Source organism: Bombina bombina, chromosome 4 (genome assembly GCF_027579735.1).
Source record: "Bombina bombina isolate aBomBom1 chromosome 4, aBomBom1.pri, whole genome shotgun sequence".
NCBI lineage: Eukaryota > Metazoa > Chordata > Amphibia > Anura > Bombinatoridae > Bombina > Bombina bombina.
In genome coordinates this window covers 243,831,311-243,850,147 of record NC_069502.1, presented here as the reverse complement: position 1 = coordinate 243,850,147, position 18,837 = coordinate 243,831,311, and positions in this window count along the sequence as shown.

Sequence of the window (18,837 nt, the reverse complement as noted above, 5' to 3'; positions counted from 1 at the left end):
TTTTGGGGCAAATTGGGTACTGGCAGACAGCTGCCAGTACCCAAGATGGCCGCAATTAGATAGGGGAGAGGGTTAGAGAGCTGGGGGGGGGATCATGGAGGTTGGGGCTAAGGCAGGAGTCCATCACAGCTAAAATATTTTATTTTTTTTATAAAAAAAAAAAAAACTCCTTTTATTTAGATCTCTACCCTAAAGCTAAAATTAACCCTGCAAGCTCCCTACAACCTACCTAATTAACCCCTTCACTGCTGGGCATAATTTACGTGTGGTGCGCAGCAGCATTTAGCGGCCTTCTAATTACCAAAAATCAGTGCCAAAGCCATATAAGTCTGCTATTTCTGAACAAAGGGGATCCCAAAGAAGCTTTTACAACAATTTGTGCCATAATAGCACAAGCTGTTTGTAAATAATTTCAGTGAGAAACCTAAAATTGTGAAAAATGTAAAGTTTTTTTTTTATTTGCTCGCATTTGGTGGTGAAATAGTGGCATAAAATATACCAAAATGTGCCTACATCAATACTTTGGGTTGTCTTCTAACAAAAAATATATACATGTCAAGGGATTATTCAGGTATTCCTGACAGATATCAGGGTTCCAATGTAACTAGCGCTAATTTTGAAAAAAAGTGGTTTGGAAATAGCGAAGTGCTACTTGTATTTATTGCCCTATAACTTGCAAAAAAAGCAAAGAAGATGTAAACATTGGGTATTTCTAAACTCAGGACAAAATTTAGAAACTATTTAGCATGGGTGTTTTTTGGTGATTGTAGATGTGTAACAGATTTTGGGGGTCAAAGTTAGAAAAAGTGTGTTTTTTTCAATTTTTTCCTCATATTTTATTATTTTTTTTGTAGTAAATTATAAGACATGATGAAAATAATGGTATCTTTAGAAAGTCCATTTAATGGCGAGAAAAATGGTATATAATATGTGTGGGTACAGTAAATGAGTAAGAGGAAAATTACAGCTAAACACAAACACAGCAGAAATGTAAAAATAGCCATTGTCATTAAGGGTAAGAAAATTGAAAAATGGTCCGGTCATTAAGGGGTTAAAGAACTCAACAGGATAACCAAATGTACTTAGTATAGGTTAATACAGTAATGTTGCTAAAGCCAGGCAAGCTGAATTCACTACTCAACAAAAAGTCAATATCTCAGAATACCAATAAAATTCCTTTACCAAAAAACAAAAGTTAAGATTTGCTGTCATACAAATCTGGAATTCTTATTTAATTCTACTGAGCAAAACTACTAACACAGCAGTTATTTTTTCAATTATTGATGACAAAGATACTTTTAATAATGTGATACTTTGATATGATTTCCTCTTAGTTTATACAGAATACTGAGATTTCCATACTTAGACACACTAACATAACCAAACACTGGTCCAGTGCTGGGTTGGCCCAACGGGATACCGGAACTTTTCCTGGTGAGCCACTGTCACAGTAGGGCAGCATCCTCCTAAGCCTCCCTACTTGCTTTTCATTAAAGGATACTAAACCCAATTGTTTTATTTCAAGATTAAGATAGAGCATGCAATTTTAAGCAACTTTCTATTTCACTCCTATTATCTAATTGTCTTCATTCTCTTGCTATCTTAATTTGAAAAAGCAGGAATGTAAAGCTTAAGAGCCGGCCCATTTTATGTTCAGCACCTGGGTAGCACGTTCGCTGATTGGTGGCTAAAATGTAGCCACCAATCATCAAGCGCTAACAAGGTGCTAAACCGGCTCCTAACCTTACATTCCTGCTTTTTAAAATAAAGATATGAAAGGAGGAAAGAGAAGCGCTGAGTCTTTTCAGTGAATATACAAAGTTTATTAGGAGCAGGCTTCCATGAAAGACATAAGGTAAGCTCCTATCTAACGCGTTTCGCACATGAGCACATGCGCTTCATCAGAGATGAAATAAAATAAAGATAGTAAGAGAAGAAAGAAACTTTGATAATACGTGTACATTACAAAGTCGCCTAAAATTGCATGCTCTATCTGAATCATGAAAGAAAAAAATTGGGTTTAGTATCCCTATACCAAAACTAAATGTGATAACAATTTGAAAACACATTTGTAACAATTGTTCTATAAATGAATGCAATTATTAATTAGTAGATTAAGAGATAGGAATTGCTCCATTGACTTCAATGGTGCTAATCTTGAATTCTGGAATTTTCAAGTGACAGAATTTTCAGCAAGATATCAGTTTCACAAGTTGTATTGAATCTAGGACATTGTCTGCATTTGTGAGTTCAGACTAATTGTAATAAGGTATACAATTCGGTATCTAAATAGCAATAACCACAAATCCAAAAACAGTTAAAAAAAACAAGATTAGATAAAGATCAAAAACACCTATGATAACACACTGAGTTACCCGCATTTGCTTATAGTTTTGACTATTAGAGAATAATTTATGGAGGAAATATTTACAGTTTTTAAAAATGATATGCTAATAAATACAGTGACTGACTGTTGTTTCCACTAAAAGGTATCTCACCTGAAAGAACTAAAAGCAATCAATCTATTTAAACATCAGACTCCTGATCTAACTTTAAAGCGCCACAATAACAGGAAACTGCTGATCTTTAAAAAGTCAGTCACTAATGAGTTTTGAGATAACGGGAAATGTTGCCTGTATTGGAATATGTCATTTATTCTTTTTTCATTGTCTAGCAGCAAGAAAGAAAAATGTACATAAAGGGACTCGCTCAACTCCTTTGATGTGAGCTGAGGTTATTTTCACTAATACTTTGCTATCTGAAATGTTTATTTTGATGAAGTCAGCTTTTAAAACTTTAAACAGCAAGATGCAAAATATACTCAGTTCATTTACTTCCACTTGATACTTACGCAAGTCACTAAAATGGGTTTTAAGGAAATTGTTGCTTAAAGGGATATGAAACCCAAAAATGTTCTTCTATGATTCAGAGCATACAATTTAAAAAATAAAACTCCAATTTACTGCTAGTATGAGATTTGCTTCTTTCCCATGGCTGAAGAGATACCTAGGTAGTTGTCTGGAGCACTATAAGGCAGGAAATAGTGCGGCCATCTAGTCCTCTTGCCAATAGAAAGCATTCTTGCAAAACTACTGTCATATAGTGATCCAGACACATGCACGCTCCTTAACTTACATCCCCGCTTTTTCAACAAAAGATACCAGAATAACAAACAAAATTGATAATATAAGCAAATTAGAAAGTTCTTTGTATGCTCTATTTTCGGGTTCTTCAAGGTTTTTTCCCCCAAGACCCAGTGCCATGATTCCACATACATTTGCAACCCTATTTGTATGCTTTGTGAAATTAGTTGCAATTTTTGGCAAAGGGCTAAAATGTAAGCGTTCTTTATTCCTGTATGTAGTCAAACTTAAAAGTGTTTTAAAAGATAATACCACACACACTCATACAACACACAGTGCACACACATTAATACAACACACTTCACACACACTCTCATACAACACACACTCACATACAACACACACACACCACACACTTTCATACAACACACACACACCAAACACTTTCATACAACACACACTCACATACAACACACCACACACTTTCATACAACACACACACACACACCAAACACTCTCATACAACACACACACACCAAACACTTTCATACAACACACACTCACATACAACACACCACACACTCTCATACAACACACACACACTCTCATATAACACACAGGCCTCTAGTTATCAAAGCGTCTACTTAGAATCCGCCGGAAATCCGCGTCGTACACGTCACGAGATTGCTTCGCCTCAGTTATCAAAGTGTCTAAATCGGAAGAATTTGAATTTTGTGACGTAACATACGAATCGGCGCTCTCAATTCGACGCCGATCGGTGCGAGTCGAAAACCTCTGGAAAACTTGTGAAATTCAGTGCTTTCGCCCTGCTCTTCGACACAATTAGAAGCTTTCTGATAGTTATCAAAAAATGACCACTTACGCTCGCGTCTTATCCGACGCAGTGTACCTCATTTTCAATCCGCCGCCTCAGAGATCGCGGATCCTATAGTAGTCAATGGATATCGGGTAACTACTATATTCGGTGCTGCTCAAGTCGATCATGTCACCTAATAAAACTCAATGGAAAACAAATATGTATTTATGTAGCAATTGTTACAGTTTTGGAAAATGAAAAACACATTTACACAAAGGATAGGAAAAGAATGAAAACACTGCACAGCAATTGTTACAGTTTTGGAAAATGAAAAACACATTTACACAAAGGATAGGAAAAGAATGAAAACACTGCACAGCAATTGTTACAGTTTTGGAAAATGAAAAACACATTTACACAAAGGATAGGAAAAGAATGAAAACACTGCACAGCAATTGTTACGGTTTTGGAAAATGAAAAACACATTTACACTAAGGATAGGAAAAGAATGAAAACACTGCACAGCAATTGTTACAGTTTTGGAAAATGAAAAACACATTTACACAAAGGATAGGAAAAGAATGAAAACACTGCACAGCAATTCTTACAGTTTTGGAAAATGAAAAACACATTTACACAAAGGATAGGAAAAGAATGAAAACACTGCACAGCAATTGTTACAGTTTTGGAAAATGAAAAACACATTTACACAAAGGATAGGAAAAGAATGAAAACACTGCACAGCAATTGTTACAGTTTTGGAAAATGAAAAACACATTTACACAAAGGATAGGAAAAGAATGAAAACACTGCACAGCAATTGTTACAGTTTTGGAAAATGAAAAACACATTTACACAAAGGATAGGAAAAGAATGAAAACACTGCACAGCAATTGTTACAATTTTGAAAAATAAAAACACATTCACACAAAGGATAGGAAAAGAATGAAAACAATGCACAGCAAATGTTACAATTTTGAAAAAGAAAAACACATTCACACAAAGGATAGGAAAAGAATGAAAACACTGCACAGAAAATGTTATAATTTTGAAAAAGAAAAACACATTCACACAAAGGATAGGAAAAGAATGAAAACACTGCACAGAAAATGTTATAATTTTGAAAAATAAAAACACACTCACACAAAGGATAGGAAAAGAATGAAAACAATGCACAGCAAATGTTACACTTTTGAAAAAGAAAAACACATTCACACAAAGGATAGGAAAAGAATGAAAACAATGCACAGCAATTATGCTATCAATTAATTATACACAATACAAATTTTGCTATTATTTAATTATGCACAATACTAATTAGGCTATCAATTAATTATCAAAAACACATGCATATTTACATAGGCATGATATGAATTCTGATTTTGTTTGGATGGCAGCATCGTGGAGGCTTAAAAGGTAAATCACTAGGATAACGTATAATAGTCAGTTGCTAGGATCCCTTTTTGTAGCTAAAATGCCCTTATAAATTTGCTGGCTTTATGTCACTGTGTAACTTTGCACTTTAAAAATATATTGAACTCATTTCAATCATTTGCTAGGATCCCTTTTTGTATCTAAAATGCAATTATAAATTTAACTTGTCTTTATGTCACTGTTTACCTTTGCACTTTCAAAATACATTTAATTGATTTGTAAATGTTATTAGGAATCACATCAAGAATATCAAAATATTTCACATCATAATGTTCGACACTGCATTCTTTTTGTTACTTAGGATTGCAAATCTTAATACACTAATATTTAATATTAAAAACACAGTAATCACTGACCTTTTTCACCTTCATAATGCTGCCATCCAAACAGAAAAATATGAAATAACATTGAAACTAGAGCAACATACTCATGTGTTTTGAATAATTAATTTTGATAATTGCACAGACACCTGCATTTCTTACAGGTGGTACACACCTGAATGGCTTAACAAGATATGTTTATGAACATCGTATTGTGCTCCTCAAATGACGCGATAAAAAATACATATACGTCAAGAGCATTTAGTATTTGATCACTTAGTCACTTTAATTGAGCGTAATATGACGCGATAGTTATCAAAATGTGCAAGTCATGTCTTAGGTAATGATTGCTGCACCAATTTAGTCAATTACTGAAAACGTTCACATCTGTGAAACTAGGCGTTATAAAAGGGGCTGTTCAATCACTGCTTTTCATTATAATTGTTTGGTTCTTTCTTTGAGGATGGACATCCTCAATGTTGTTAATTTTGTTCTTTAATTAAGGAGACAAAGGGCAAGGTGTTGATGGCTGCAATACAACACGGAAGACGTCGGTGAGTGCCAAGGGTTTTCTACCCAAGGATTGGGCTCCATGCCCTCAGTGACCAAGAGGTGATCCGTCGATTTCGACTGGATAGGGCCTCTATTGAGAGGCTCTATGTCGAGATCGCAGACTCTCTCGAGCCACTCACTAGAAGAACGAGGGCAATCCCTGGGATGGTAAAGCTGCTTGCGGTCCTCTATTTCTTGGCAACTGGGTCATTCCAGGCTGTGACAGGTCTAGGTGTTGGTATGAGCCAGACAACCTTCTCACGTCATCTGAAGGTTGTCCTGGATGCTTTGCACCAACGCCTAGTCCATCATGTCCACTTCCCAAACACACCGGAGGAGTGGCATGCTGTCAAGCTCCAGTTCTACCATCGAGCTGGATTGCCAAGGGTATTGGGGGCCATCAACTGCACACACATGTTAGTGCAGCCTCCCAGTGATCAAGAGGAGCCCTACCGGGATAGGAAATTCAATCACTCGCTGAATATCCAGGTCATCTGTGACGCCAGGTTGAGGGTGATGAGTGTTCGATCTGGACTCCCTGGTTGCAATCACGATTCCTTCGTCCTCCGGAATTCTACCATCTACTATCGGTTCCAGGAGGGCCAAATGCCAGAGGGAATCCTGATAGGTAAATATCTCTTACATTCTCTAACCCAATGATTTGCAACATTTTTTTTGCCGTGGCACACTTTATTACATTAAAAAATCCTGTGGCACACCACCATCCCAAAATGTTACAAAATCACACATTGTAGCCTAATACAGGATATATATATATATATATGTATATATATATATATATATATATATATATATATATATATACATATATATATATATATATATATATATACACATACACACACTGTACTGTGCTGTCATGCCATGCCTCCTACAAACTATACATGACATATTGACACTCATTCACAAACAATCATAATGATTGTCTGTGAATGAATGTCAATGTCATGGTTGTAAATGATGCCTGATGAGCCTGTCACATACCTCCCAATATTTAGAAATTTGAAAGAGGGACACCCCCGCACTGTTGTCAGCCACGGCACACCTGAGGATCTCTCACACAGCACACTAGTGTGCCACGGCACATTGGTTGAAAAACACTGCTCTAACCATATGTATATGAAATATTTTATTCATTCTTATTGCTAATGTCAATAATCTATTTTGTTTGTGCAGGTGATTCTGGGTATCCGTGTCTTCCGTGGCTGTTCACACCCGCCCAAAACCCCAACGGAGTGGAAGAGGTGCGCTACAACCGTGCACACACTGCAACAAGATCTGTTATTGAGCGCACCTTTGGCATGCTGAAGAGCCGTTTCTCCTGCTTGGACATCTCTGGTGGTGTTCTTCAGTACGCCCCCTCCAAAGTCTCCTTAATTTTTATGGTGTGCTGTATGTTGCACAATATTGCCCTAACAATCCCGGATATAGATATGGAGGGCTTGGACAATGAGTATGGTCAATTCATCGACCCAGACCTGGAGCACGATGCTCTGGGTGTCCAAGCTCGATCAGTCTATATCCAGGCAGTTTTTGGGCAAGAAGCTTGATTGTGCAACATACAGTTTTTATTTGTGTTTTTCTTTACTTTACATTATTATTTGTAATCCAAAAGCTGCTATATTTTGGATTACTGTTGAGCAAATATTGTCGTTTCAATGAATTAAATTGTATATCATTGTAAAGCCATTGATTGAAAATGGTTCATTTGGGCAAATGTTGCAATTGTTTAATGTAAAGTTGATGAGACACATGTTTAACCCCTTAATGACCACAGCACTTTTCCATTTTCTGTCCGTTTGGGACCAAGGCTATTTTTACATTTCTGCTGTGTTTGTGTTTAGCTGTAATTTTCCTCTTACTCATTTACTGTACCCACATATATTATATACCGTTTTTCTTGCCATTAAATGGAATTTCTAAAGATACCATTATTTTCATCATATCTTATAATTTACTATAAAAAGATTTATAAAATATGAGGAAAAAATGGAAAAAAACACACTTTTTCTAACTTTGACCCCCAAAATCTGTTACACATGTACAACCACCAAAAAACAACCATGCTAAATAGTTTCTAAATTTTGTCCTGAGTTTAGAAATACCCAATGTTTACATCTTCTTTGCTTTTTTTGTAAGTTATAGGGCCATAAATACAAGTAGCACTTTGCTATTTCCAAACCATTATTTTTCAAAATTAGCGCTAGTTACATTAGAACACTAATATCTTTCAGGAATCTCTGAATATCCATTGACATGTATATATTTTTTTTTAGTAGACATCCCAAAATATTGATCTAGGCCCATTTTGGTATATTTCATGCCATCATTTCGCCGCCAAATGCGATTAAATACAAAAAATAGTTCACTTTTTCACAAATTTTTTCACAAACTTTTGGTTTCTCACTGAAAATATTTACAAACAGCTTGTGCAATTATGGCTTAAATGGTTGTAAATTCTTCTCTGGGATTCCCTTTGTTCAGAAATAGCAGACTTATATGGCTTTGGCGTTGCTTTTTAGCAATTAGAAGGCTGCTAAATGCCACTGCACACTACACGTGTATTATGTCCAGTAGTGAAGGGGTTAATTAGGGAGCATGTAGGGAACTTTTAGAGGTAATTTTAGCTTTAGTGTAGTGTAGTACACAACCCCAAGTATTGATCTAGGCCAATTTTGGTATATTTCATGCCACCATTTCACCGCCAAATGCGATCAAATTAAAAAAACGTTACATTTTTCACAATTTTAGGTTTTTCACTGAAATCATTTACAAACAGCTTGTGCAATTATGGCACAAATGGTTGTAAATGCTTCTCTGGGATCCCCTTTGTTCAGAAATAGCAGACATATATGGCTTTGGCATTGCTTTTTGGTAATTAGAAGGCCGCCAAATGCCGCAGCGCATCACACGTGTATTATGGCTAGCAGTGATGGGGTTAATTATGTAGCTTGTAGGGTTAATTTTAGCTTTAGTGTAGAGCTCAGCCTCCCACCTGAAACATCAGACCCCCTGATCCCTCCCAAACAGCTCTCTTCCCTCCCCCACCCCACAATTGTCCCCGCCATCTTAAGTACTGGCAGACACTCTGCCAGTACTAAAATAAAAGCTATATTTGTTTTTTTTGGGGGGGGGTTTCTTAGCATATTTACATATGCTACTGTGTAGGATCCCCCCTTAGCCCCCAACCTCACTGATCCCCCACCAAACAGATCTCTAACCCTCCCCTTCTGCCTTAATGGGCGCCATCTTGGGTACTGGCAGCTGTCAGTACCTTTCCAAACCTTTCATTCATTTTAATTTGCAAAGAACTGTAAATTAAAATATATTTAATCATCATTAAAGTGATAGTCTAGTAAGAACTAAACTTACATGATTCAGAGAGATCATGACATATTAAGCAAGATTATTAGTTAATCCTATTATCAATTCTGATTATTTTTCTTTTTATGTTTCCTTGAAAATCAATATAAAGTAATATTACAAGCAGGCACATTCTTTTTCCATAAAATGTAGACCGTTTGTTGATTGGATGTTTACATATAGACAACAATCAAAAAGCGGTACCCAGGTGCTGAATCCCAAATGGCCCGTCTTTTAAGCTTACATTCAGGATTTGCAAATAAAGATAATAAGATAATAATATAAAATGGATGATAGGAGCAAATGCTACGCTTAAATGTTCATTAAACACTAAATCGTTCTTTCATTATTCAGATAGAACATACAAATTTAAACACCATTCTAATTTACTTTAATTTTTTATTTTTATTTGTTATAAGATATCCTTGTTTAAAGAAAAAGCAATGCACATGGGTGAGCCAATCACACACTGCTTCTATGTGCAGTAACCAATCAGCAGATAGTGAGCATATCTAGATATGTTTTTTTTTAAAAAAGATATAAAGAGAATAAAACAAAGTAGATGATAGAATTAAAATTGAAAGATGTGAACAAATGTCTTTTTTTTTACTAATGAAAAGAAAAAATGTGTGTTTCATGTCCCATTCATTGTATGTTCTATCTGAACCATTAAATGTTAATGTTAACTATACTATCCCTTTAAGATATATAATACAAAATTAAACTTGCAATAACATATCTATATCTATTACATTGTATTTATTTACTCTATCTTTTTTGGAAGTAGAAACAATCACAATACGTATATAAGTATACCTATCTATACATGTATGCATGTAGCAATCATCATCTATAAGCTTGGTTCTATGATACTACAGTGCTTTCAAATTAAACGTTTTAATCTAAAGTCTAAAAATATAATGATGCAAATTAAAAATATCTCAAATTTTTACATATGTTTAATCTAGTATTCACTATCCTAATCCAATGAATATGTGTTTTTGTTTCATGTGCCTGTAAATATATGGCTAAACTAACATCATTTGACTGTCCTATTCTTTGAAATACTATGAAATGAGAGATGATATAAAAAATGTATGTTATTTCCCATTAATGCGTATGAAATTGAGATTCTTCTTTTAAAATTTAAAAAAAAAAAAATACATTCACATTGAGCTATTGACAAATCGGATACTCTGAGCACAGATAAAATTCTATTTTCATGTGTTTTTTTGTTACCTGAGGAGGAGATCGTAGATCTTGGAGGTGGTCCTAAAGCCCTTCGGACATCAACTAGATAATGAAAATTGAATATACATATTTAGAAATTAGATCAATCATACAAGTGAAAACAATTAAATTAAAAGCAAAGTAATAATAGCAAACATACCTGTAGATCGGCCAATGCTTGCTACATCAGGGGTGCTGCACATAATGTCCGGGTGCATGGCGGGCCGAGGAGAAGCTGTGGCTGGATTCAGTGTGGATACTGACGGGCAATAGGAGTGTCTCATCTCCATCCGTTGCATCATCACTATCGGCTGCAGCAGCAGCAACAGCAGCTGCTGCACTGGTAGATGCTTCAACAAAATACATGAATTAAAATATTATTATCACTAATAGTGCACATAATGATCTTAAAAGGGGCACTAAACCGAAAATCTTTCTTTCATGATTCAGATTGAGAATATAAATGTAAAACACATTCCTATTGACTTCCATATTTTCTTTTGCTCTATTTGTAAAATATCCTTATTTGAAGAAAAAGCAATGCACATGGGTGAGCCAATCACATGATGCTTCTATGTGCAGCATCCAATCAGCAGCTATTGAGCATATATAGATATGCTTTTCATCAAATAATCTCAAGAGAATCAAACAAATTAGATAATATAAGTAACTTAAAAAGATGTTTAACATTGTATTTTCTTTCAAAATCATAAAATAAAAAATGTTGGTGTTATGTCCCTTTAGTAAACATTTGATGGAACAATCAAAAAATGTGCGACATCTATATCTCAAGTAATATCATCTTACCGGCCAACTCGTCAGTATCATGCCCCACTAAATCCAGACCGAGCGTCAGGTTTGCTCCCAGCTTCTCCCGCAGCTGAACCTCATATTTGCATAGTTCAGCCACATATGGCTCGCCACCACCGGTCCGACGTGAAGACTGTAACTCTCTGGACAGCTTGGCCTTTAATTGTCTTTTGATGTCTGAAAATCTTTTCTTACAGTGTGTCACCAATTTGGGATGATTCTCTTCGGCGGACACACTGTCAGCTATTGCTCTCCAGATCTCTGATTTCCTGGAGAGCGAGGTCTTATGGGCTTTAGAACCAATAATAAAATCATAATGCTCTAAAACAAGGGTCACTAAAACTTTGTTTTGCTCAAAATTAAATTGTACGCTGCACCCTGACTTAGTTTTACCAGGCACAGACATAACAAGATAAAAATAACTGAGCAGCAAGTGAATAAATAAATATTAATAAATCTCAATAAATATAGCAACTCTCTCTTGGACCTACAGCTCTTGTAAAGCATAGGTGATTAGACTCCATTTTAAATTCCCTTTTATAGACTGGTAATAAATGAGATAATCAGCAGTTAACAATTATAATTTTTTATTGTAATTTTTACAATATTAATATTTTTAATATAATTTCGTCATTTATGACGCCCGTTTAATATAATGATCGAATAATAACAATCTCTTGATGTCTCATTAAAGCAATATTAGAGAATGTTTAAAATTATATCAATGGCGTAGTATAAATTAATTGATGACGGTGAATCCGTCATAATTGTCTAAAGTGTGTCATACGTGTCTACAGTGTGTCATAGTTGTCTATAAAAGGGGTCAGCTTATTTTACATTACTTGAGGCCTATTGTCCAAAAGGAGAGGGATCTCTTCTTTAAATATTTGCAGATACTTTGAAGCCGCATGAATACAGGCAATCCTATGATCACAATTTTATATTTGAATAAACCGTAAGTAAATTAATTGGTTTTACGTTGATTCAATACTGTCGCATGTTTTTTATGTTAAGGAATTACACAGTAATAGTTATGAACCCGTGAAACATCTAAACAGCCAACCGAATATTTTTAGTCACATGTGAGACATGCAATCCGCCAACCGAATATTATGTTTAGTTACACTCCAGAACCAATCAAATTTGTCTTTGTTTTTACATCGCTGTCACACTAATAAAATATATATTTTTTCACCATTTACTCAGGCCGAATTGTTAATGTTTGTGTTTGGGATGAATATTCATCCTCTACAGGGTGTCAAACTGTTTTTATACTAGTAGACAAGCATGACATCCTATAGACAAGCCTGACGGATTCACCTTCGCAAACTAATTTATACAGCGCCATAGATGGTTTTTTAAAAGTTGGGGAAATATATATTCATTGCAAACACAAAAATTAACAATTAGGCCTGAGTGAATGGTGATGACATTTTTAAATACAAATATCTTTTTTTTTTTTTAGTGCGACAGCAATATACAAAAATAACTTTTCACAAAGATTACGATGGTGCTATTGACAGTAAACAAAGGGATAGTATGTTTTAATATTTGATAATACTTTAAGGACGTATGATTCCAGACAATCCTATGTTAAATTTTTGAATTTTATGTATTTTACATTTTAATTTAATGTTATTGACATGCAAGTAATTAGTGGCTCATGTATTATATCATTTGAAAATGCAAATTGCATATTAATCATCAGGAACACGTGCTACATATAATCTGCCAACCGAATATTAATATTTTTATGTACACTTGCAACAACCAATCATATTTCTCTATAATTGCTATATTTATGTCACACTTTCAAAAAATTTCAGAAAATTTTTTGGTTTATTAAGAGAGAGTTGAAAATGTCTGCGCCTTTCACCCAGGGTGAATTGTTGATACTGGTTACTTTCCCCGTCGCATAGGAGGTGTCCGGGGGATCCAGCACGAGGATAGAGACCGCATCATCTATGAGATGATGCGGAGAATGAGGAGGGTGTCCGGGATCACCAGGACACGTTGCAGCTGCCTGCGAAGGTTTTTGGACCTTAGGCGGCGGGAGCAGGAGTGCTATGCAGCGTTAAGAGCGCTGGTTCGTATATGTAAGTATATTGTGTATTGTACTTAGAATTTAATAATGAATAGATGAATACTTAAATGACGCAATAAATTAACAATTAAATAAATTGTTCATTAATTTAGAAATTAATCATTTTTATTTGACTGTGTTTCATGAAAACATTACATTTCTTATAGAATATAATTTATTTTTAGCAGGCCATTTCTTTTTGTTATTTCTATGTATTTCATTTACTCAAATTCAAAAAAATCATTCAACAACCCATAATTACTGTAGAGGATCAATGCAATACAATTTATTTCACCCTTAGATTATCAACATAATTTATTTTATAGAGACTTATTTAAAGAGAGAAAATAATTTATTTTTATTTTTTTAAATAAAAAATTCATGCTCCATCATGGTTATTAACAATGATACATTAAAGTTTAATCATATATTGAATATATATTTTTATATCTATATCTATATAGATATAGATATAGATATATATTCATATAGATATAGATATGGGTATGTATATGTATATTTATATATCTATATATCTATATAACTATATCTATATCTATATCTATAGACAGAGAGAGAGACAGAGAGAGAGACATAGAGAGAGATAGAGAGAGAGATAGAGAGAGAGAGAGAGAGAGAGAGAGAGATAGATATTGCTCTCTCTCTCTCAACAATTTTTTTTTTTTTTGGACATTACATGCATTGATGCTGAAGATACATAACTCAACAATAATATATAACCTGTATCTAATGTGTACATACAACTTTATATTTTCACAGATCGCAGGCGTGCACAAGTACCCAGATATATGAGGCCAGTATCAATGCAAACGCCAAGGAGCAACCGCTCCTCGCCACCGTTGCCTCTGCGGTTTCTAACTGCTCCTCATGAGGATTCAGGGACAGAAGATGAAGTCCCTGATATCCAAGGTAATTTGCCAATTATCATACTATGTTTGAATTATTTAACTTTACAATTTGTTATATTTTAAATGTTATTTTGGCTGCATGTTGAAAGGACACTAAAAACAAACATTTTCTTTCCGAATTTAGATAAAGATTTGAATATTTTAAAAAGTTGACAATATAGTTATAATACATTTACTTCATTCTATATCTATTATTTGATGAAGTTATCACATTGCATATGGATTTATCATTTAATCAAGGCATCTCTGATCATTAAAAATTCTGCAACTACGGAGAATATCTAGATATGCTTTTCTTAGAAATATAATAGAAGAATGAAGTAAATTATCATGATTGAAAACATTTATAATCTCTTTATAAAAGATGAAAGGAAAAATGTTGTTTTTCATTTACACTTTATGCATTTATTTTTTAAAAAAATATTTGGCAGGATTTCAAATAGTTTTTAATGAAAGAATTGTAAAATTTTGCAGTTGTCATTGATCATACTAATACTTATTAATTATTATGCTTCATCTCTTACAGACGACCAAGTACCGGGGATCGAATTTCCAAACCCCTTGTCACCAGCGGTGGAGGTGGCTAGGGAGGAGGAGGTGCCTTTGGAGGAAGAGGAGGTGCCTAGGGAGGAAGAGGATGAGGTGCCTAGGGAGGAAGAGGAGGAGGTGCCTAGAGTGGAATGTAAGTGAAAAGAATATAATGTTTGCCAAATTCGATATTGATAAATAATTTATCTAACATACATTCTTTTGTTCTGTTTCTAGATCAAGATCAGGGGACACAAACTGCGCCATTCCTCCAACCAATATTTGATGAACTAGCACAGGCCCTAAGAGCTGTTGCTAGGGCTGTGCGTCATATGCAGGAGGCCCTCAATGATGTGTGATATATTTGATTTTCTTTAAAAAAAAAAAAAACATTGTAATTAAAATAGTTTATTTTATAGTTATTAACGTCTCACTGTATTCATTAAAAGATTAATTTCTATTGACATGAAAAAAACCAAGATAAATCAGTATAAATATGCTACAATTTTTAAAACTATATAGCTGCTGATTGATGAAAGCACATAGATGCATTGACGCACATTTATTAAGGGGAAGTGATTCTGGCAATTATTATGAATCAACAGAAACACAAGTTAGGGTAAGACTGCTAGTAAGACTGCTGCTCAATAACCCTGTCCACCTGATCTTATGAGGCGGACAGGAATCTCAACAATTACAAATGATATAGTACGATCGGGTTGATTGACACTCCCTGCTGGTCGACAATTATCCTCAAGTCTGCAGGGTGCGGCGTTGCGGCAGGAGCTCACAAGAGCTGCTGGTGCAATACTAAATAAAGAAAGGATATTCAGCAAGGTCTGGCGGACCTGATCCACACTGTCGTATCAGGTCCAGCAGATATTTGTAAAATTGGAATCGTTATATGATTGAATTTCACATTGCTATTTCAAGTCGAAAAGGTTATCTGAGGAGTAAAGTGAAACTAAACATCAAATTTTATTGTTCATGCTTCAGATAGTAAGTTTTGAGTATGGAGCTACACCCTTATTGACCACTTCCAAATACTTCAATACCACGGGTCAAAGATATTTTTGATATAAATTGTATATATGGTGGGCAAACTTGTGAGGATAAGGCAAGCACTATAAATTTAATTAAATAAACAGCTTTATAAGGCTTAGTAAATGTATACTCTCATCCTCCTAGAGACATAAAAGATAACGGTTAACTGACTGTATGGGCAATATTTCCATTATTACCCATTGGCAATCATTCATGAGTTGACCTTGCTGATTGAACATCACCAATGAAATAGTGTTTTTTAAAGGGTGGTTCAATTGAATTTCTCTTGATCCTCAGCCTAGATTCCTTCTTTTTAAAATAAAGATAACCAAAGAACTAATTAAAAAGGTTAACAGTAATTTTTAAAATAATTTGAACTTGAATGTTAAATGATAATTTTGAAAGTACATAAATGTGCTTTGTGTTCCTTTAGTAAGAGTTCAAGGTTGGTATTGTCGCTTGAAATTATATTCTATGATATTGGTGTTCCAATTATATATATTACATATATATATATATATATATATATATATATATATATATATATATATATATATATATATATATCTATATTTAAATACATCTATGGCGCAGTATAAATTAGTTGGTGAATTCGTCATCCTTGTCTATAGTGTGTCATCCTTGTCTACAGTGCGTCATCCTTGTCTACAGTGTGTCCTCCTTGTCTACAGTGTCATACTTGATTACAAGGGTTCATCCGTTTACATGGCCTAAGATTTGTCTATAGTGTGTAGCATTTCACACATTTAATATAATGATGGAATAATGATCTATCTTGATGATGAAAGTCCTCTGCTTAAAATACAGATTTCCTCATTGGTTAAAGTGTGACTAGATAGGTTAAAGATACCTTCTTTCATTTTCGCAAGTTTTTGTTTTTTGGTTGATTTTGCTCTACCTCTGCAGCCACGCTTGCGTAGCTTCTTTTTCTTGGGGTTGACACTGGGATATATTCCTCTCTTATAGGTGTTCTGTCTAATTGTTTCAGGTGCATGGGTAACCTTCTCTGATTCGACTGAAAAGGATTTTGTTGTTTGTGCATCTGAAAAACCTGAGTATTTCCAGGTTCAAAAAAATCTTCTCTATTGTCTAATCTATGATTATATGTATGATGAGATCTATTCTGTTCCTCATAATATATCTATATATATCTATATTTAAATACATCTATGGCGCAGTATAAATTAGTTGGTGAATTCGTCATCCTTGTCTATAGTGTGTCATCCTTGTCTACAGTGCGTCATCCTTGTCTACAGTGTGTCCTCCTTGTCTACAGTGTCATACTTGATTACAAGGGTTCATCCGTTTACATGGCCTAAGATTTGTCTATAGTGTGTAGCATTTCACACATTTAATATAATGATGGAATAATGATCTATCTTGATGATGAAAGTCCTCTGCTTAAAATACAGATTTCCTCATTGGTTAAAGTGTGACTAGATAGGTTAAAGATACCTTCTTTCATTTTCGCAAGTTTTTGTTTTTTGGTTGATTTTGCTCTACCTCTGCAGCCACGCTTGCGTAGCTTCTTTTTCTTGGGGTTGACACTGGGATATATTCCTCTCTTATAGGTGTTCTGTCTAATTGTTTCAGGTGCATGGGTAACCTTCTCTGATTCGACTGAAAAGGATTTTGTTGTTTGTGCATCTGAAAAACCTGAGTATTTCCAGGTTCAAAAAAATCTTCTCTATTGTCTAATCTATGATTATATGTATGATGAGATCTATTCTGTTCCTCATAATTTCTAGGTTCCTTCATTGAATTGCCACCCTGTGGCTCTCTATATTCATAGTAAACATTAGGGGATTCAGTTCTCTTTCTATAGTTATTGGAGTAAAAATTCCCCATATGATTTTCTGATCCCTTTCTTTTATCCACGTGATCACTTCTATGGTTATTCCCTGATTGGTAGTTTTTTGGCCAATTATTTTCATTTTTGAAATTGTAGTTCCCTTTGTAGTTTATATTTTTCTTCTTATCTTTAGGTTTTTTGTAATAGTTTACCCTATTCCAGTTGGGGGAACTGACCGCTAACTGGTCTCTCTGATTTGTCAGTGTGGGATTGCTCTCAATATTGGGCTCTGTTGTTACATCTATATTATCTGTTTGTTGAGTTCTATATATACATCCCTCCAGGTAATCTTTTTCATCTCTTGCTAATTTTTTAATTTTTATTTTAATTAGTTTTTTCTGGAATGCATCAGATTTTTCTGTGACCTCCTTAATTTTAGCAGTATACTCTGGATGTTGTTCGTATTTGTTTAATAATGATTGTAATTTTTCTATCTCAATTTCTATATTATTTAGAAGAGTACTCCTAAATTCTATTAAAAGATCTATCAATTTTAGTGAACAGTTTGTAAGTTGTTCTTGCCATTTAATCGTTAGTTCATTATCTTGTGTGAATGAGCACACTTTGGATAACCTTAATCCTCTCGGTATATGACCTTTTGCTTTATATTTGTGTGTGAGCCGAACAAGTGAACCTAGGGGAGATCGATGCTATCAGTGAGCTGGACAGCTGACAAGTGTCCAGGAGGCTCTTGTGGCACTTCTCAAGTGCCTTACATCTTGTGAGTACATTACATTTGTTGCGCTATAT